Consider the following 5,000-nt stretch of genomic DNA (forward strand, 5'->3'; position numbering starts at 1 on the left):
TCTGAACCTACGCTATATCGTACCTTAACCTAACCTATATCGTACCTTAACCTAACCTATATCGTACCTTAACCTAACCTATATCGTACCTTAACCTAACCTATATCGTACCTTAACCTAACCTATATCGTACCTTAACCTAACCTATATCGTACCTTAACCTAACCTATATCGTACCTTAACCTAACCTATATCGTACCTTAACCTAACCTATATCGTACCTTAACCTAACCTATATCGTACCTTAACCTAACCTATATCGTGCCTTAACCTAACCTATATCGTGCCTTAACCTAACCTATATCGTGCCTTAACCTAACCTATATCGTGCCTTAACCTAACCTATATCGTGCCTTAACCTAACCTATATCGTGCCTTAACCTAACCTATATCGTGCCTTAACCTAACCTATATCGTGCCTTAACCTAACCTAATTTGTGCCTTAACCTAACCTAATTTGTGCCTTAACCTAACCTAATTTGTGCCTTAACCTAACCTAATTTGTGCCTTAACCTAACCTAATTTGTGCCTTAACCTAACCTAATTTGTGCCTTAACCTAACCTAATTTGTGCCTTAACCTAACCTAATTTGTGCCGTAACCTAACCTAATTTGTGCCGTAACGTAACCCATGTTGTGCCGTAACGTAACCCATGTTGTGCCGTAACGTAACCCATGTTGTGCCGTAACGTAACCCATGTTGTGCCGTAACGTAACCCATGTTGTGCCGTAACGTAACCCATGTTGTGCCGTAACCTAACCCATGTTGTGCCGTAACCTAACCCATGTTGTGCCTTAACCTAACCCATGTTGTGCCTTAACCTAACCCATGTTGTGCCTTAACCTAACCCATGTTGTGCCTTAACCTAACCCATGTTGTGCCTTAACCTAACCCACGTTGTGCCTTAACCTAACCTACGTTGTGCCTTAACCTAACCCATGTTGTGCCTTAACCTAACCCATGTTGTGCCTTAACCTAACCCATGTTGTGCCTTAACCTAACCCATGTTGTGCCTTAACCTAACCCATGTTGTGCCTTAACCTAACCCATGTTGTGCCTTAACCTAACCCATGTTGTGCCTTAACCTAACCCATGTTGTGCCTTAACCTAACCCATGTTGTGCCTTAACCTAACCCATGTTGTGCCTTAACCTAACCCACGTTGTGCCTTAACCTAACCCACGTTGTGCCTTAACCTAACCCACGTTGTGCCTTAACCTAACCCACGTTGTGCCTTAACCTAACCTACGTTGTGCCTTAACCTAACCCATGTTGTGCCTTAACCTAACCCATGTTGTGCCTTAACCTAACCCATGTTGTGCCTTAACCTAACCCATGTTGTGCCTTAACCTAACCCATGTTGTGCCTTAACCTAACCCATGGTGTGCCTTAACCTAACCCATGGTGTGCCTTAACCTAACCCATGGTGTGCCTTAACCTAACCCATGTTGTGCCTTAACCTAACCCATGTTGTGCCTTAACCTAACCCATGTTGTGCCTTAACCTAACCCATGTTGTGCCTTAACCTAACCCATGTTGTGCCTTAACCTAACCCATGTTGTGCCTTAACCTAACCCATGTTGTGCCTTAACCTAACCCATGTTGTGCCTTAACCTAACCCATGTTGTGCCTTAACCTAACCCATGTTGTGCCTTAACCTAACCCATGTTGTGCCTTAACCTAACCCATGTTGTGCCTTAACCTAACCCATGTTGTGCCTTAACCTAACCCATGTTGTGCCTTAACCTAACCCATGTTGTGCCTTAACCTAACCCATGTTGTGCCTTAACCTAACCCATGTTGTGCCTTAACCTAACCCATGTTGTGCCTTAACCTAACCCATGTTGTGCCTTAACCTAACCCATGTTGTGCCTTAACCTAACCCATGTTGTGCCTTAACCTAACCCATGTTGTGCCTTAACCTAACCCATGTTGTGCCTTAACCTAACCCATGTTGTGCCTTAACCTAACCCATGTTGTGCCTTAACCTAACCCATGTTGTGCCTTAACCTAACCCATGTTGTGCCTTAACCTAACCCATGTTGTGCCTTAACCTAACCCATGTTGTGCCTTAACCTAACCCATGTTGTGCCTTAACCTAACCCATGTTGTGCCTTAACCTAACCCATGTTGTGCCTTAACCTAACCCATGTTGTGCCTTAACCTAACCCATGTTGTGCCTTAACCTAACCCATGTTGTGCCTTAACGTAACCCATGTTGTGCCTTAACGTAACCCATGTTGTGCCTTAACGTAACCCATGTTGTGCCTTAACCTAACCTATAATGTGCCTTAACCTAACCTATAATGTGCCTTAACCTAACCTAAAGTGCGCCGTAACCTAAACTATATTGCGCCTTAACCTGACGCACGTTGTCGCTGAACCTGCTCTGTAATTGTTATGCAACCCGTTAAAGTAGTGTAGTGTTGCCTAACCGCAACCCTCGCAATATAGTTCGCTACTCGCACTGCCCGGTCCCCTGTGTATCGCGTCATGTTAAACACCTTGCAGGTGTTGCTGACTTTCCACATGCTCCTGCTATACACTGTAGTGTGGATAGCAGCAGGACGTACATGCCCCCCCCCCTTCCCCCCTGCCTTCGCAAGCTGGTCGGTGAGAAGTTTGCATGTTCAATGCCCTTCGCATGCCGACGTACTCAGCCTACGTTGTGGTACGGCCTGTCACCTGTCCGCCGATGTACGCAAAACCCACAAACTGTACTGCACATTGCTCCGTATGTACTGAATGATACATCGTGGCCCATGTGACCGTATGACGACAGCGCCTAGCAACGGCGGACCATACAGTCCAAATATTGTGCACGCAGCTACGTGTCGTCTCCCTATAAGAGCTGGATTGCAGTGTGGTACGCCATACAGACGTGTGGGAGGAACGGACGCCCTGGATGGCGATCAGCATGAGCAGTCTGTTGATGTAGTGGAGCGTGTATTCGGACGTAGTCGTCTCTTCTCACACACCGTGATAGCATGTTGCACCGCGTTCCACATCTGCGACATGCTGCAGAGGCGGGCTGACAGTCGTTCGCGCAATGGACACCGCATACGTACGGGGTCTACCTTCCACGTGTTCTCTAGGCGTGCACATGTTGTTGCGTCTATGTGGGCAGACGTAGTGTGTTGTGACACCTGACACAGGCATGCAATACTCGTTGCAAATGGCGATGGACGTGTACGTTTGCTGGTGACGTTACGCAAATGAACAACCGGTAACCCGTTGTGGTGCGGTTGTTCTCGCTAGAGGTGAATCAGTGTTGGCGACGATCGGTCGAGCTATTAACCGGTTGTTTCAGGGATACCCACCATGCCCACGAACGTGAAAGGGGACCCACCATGCCCACGAACGTGAAAGGGGGATCTGGGTGTGAGGCGATACGCGGCGGTGGCTGGGTGGGACCGTCCCCGGCCGGTGAGGGGGGGCCGCCCGGCGTGCTGGCAGCGCGGTGCGTGGGCGCACGCGCTACAGCCGGCTGGTGGGGGCGGCCGGTGGCAGGCGCGCCGGCCGACGGACGCGGCAGGCGGCGCAGCTGCGCGCCGGCGCCCCCTGCTCGCGGCGCCTTGCGGCCAAAGTAGGTCCTCGCGGGCCCGGTGCGAAGCGCGGTGGCCATCTGCAGTGTGCTGGTCCGATTGAGGACTTTGTGCGCTGAGGATGCGCCGCCGCCCGGCGCTCGGCGCCGCGACGCCGTCTGCTGCTCGGTCGCCCCAGCGGTTCTCGCAGGTGGTTTGTATCGCAGCTGTGCGGACGTGTTGGCGCGTGCGCTGTGCTGGGAGAGTTCGCTTCGGCACCCAAGTAGGGCTTTTGTCCTTCTGTGGCGCTGGCGTTGGAGCTGCCGGTCACCGTAGGTGGCGCGTGTTGTCTCCCGCCGGCAATGCCACGACAGCACGCTCCCGGGCCTCTGTCGGCAGCGGCAAGCTCAGTTGGGAGCACGGGTGGTCGCACCTAAAGCGTCTACTCGCCTAACTCCGGGCGATTGCGCCTCTCTCGAACCCGACCAAGTACTTAGGACGGCGCTGCGCGCCGCCGGGACCTGAGAGGGTTTCGAGGTGTGTTGTGCAGGGGAGCTCAGCCTCCTCCTGTTTGCAGAATAATTGAGCGGACGCTTGCGTGTTCGCGCGGGCCCCCGGGACACACTCCCGGGCGGCCGGCTGCTCAGCTCTAGTTGACGCAGCTCCCTGGTTGATCCTGCCAGTAGTCATATGCTTGTCTCAAAGATTAAGCCATGCATGTCTCAGTACAAGCCGCATTAAGGTGAAACCGCGAATGGCTCATTAAATCAGTTATGGTTCCTTAGATCGTACCCACGTTACTTGGATAACTGTGGTAATTCTAGAGCTAATACATGCAAACAGAGTCCCGACCAGAGATGGAAGGGACGCTTTTATTAGATCAAAACCAATCGGTCGGCTCGTCCGGTCCGTTTGCCTTGGTGACTCTGAATAACTTAGGGCTGATCGCACGGTCCTCGTACCGGCGACGCATCTTTCAAATGTCTGCCTTATCAACTGTCGATGGTAGGTTCTGCGCCTACCATGGTTGTAACGGGTAACGGGGAATCAGGGTTCGATTCCGGAGAGGGAGCCTGAGAAACGGCTACCACATCCAAGGAAGGCAGCAGGCGCGCAAATTACCCACTCCCGGCACGGGGAGGTAGTGACGAAAAATAACGATACGGGACTCATCCGAGGCCCCGTAATCGGAATGAGTACACTTTAAATCCTTTAACGAGTATCTATTGGAGGGCAAGTCTGGTGCCAGCAGCCGCGGTAATTCCAGCTCCAATAGCGTATATTAAAGTTGTTGCGGTTAAAAAGCTCGTAGTTGGATTTGTGTCCCACGCTGTTGGTTCACCGCCCGTCGGTGTTTAACTGGCATGTATCGTGGGACGTCCTGCCGGTGGGGCGAGCCGAAGGCGTGCGACCGCCTCGTGCGTGCTCGTGCGTCCCGAGGCGGACCCCGTTGAAATCCTACCAGGGTGCTCTTTAT

At 51.7% G+C, this 5,000-nt stretch overlaps 1 non-coding gene across 1 annotated transcript in view; it reads left to right on the forward strand.

Annotated features, from left to right (window-relative positions):
• The first annotated feature begins 4,186 nt into the window (after positions 1–4,186).
• LOC126432047 (small subunit ribosomal RNA) overlaps positions 4,187–5,000 on the forward strand; it is a 1,909-nt gene continuing 1,095 nt past the window's right edge. The window contains exon 1 of the ribosomal RNA XR_007577835.1: positions 4,187–5,000. This exon is cut by the window's right edge and continues 1,095 nt beyond it. This is a non-coding gene — a ribosomal RNA (small subunit ribosomal RNA).

This window comes from Schistocerca serialis, unplaced genomic scaffold, assembly GCF_023864345.2.
Source record: "Schistocerca serialis cubense isolate TAMUIC-IGC-003099 unplaced genomic scaffold, iqSchSeri2.2 HiC_scaffold_1120, whole genome shotgun sequence".
NCBI classification, from domain to species: domain Eukaryota; kingdom Metazoa; phylum Arthropoda; class Insecta; order Orthoptera; family Acrididae; genus Schistocerca; species Schistocerca serialis.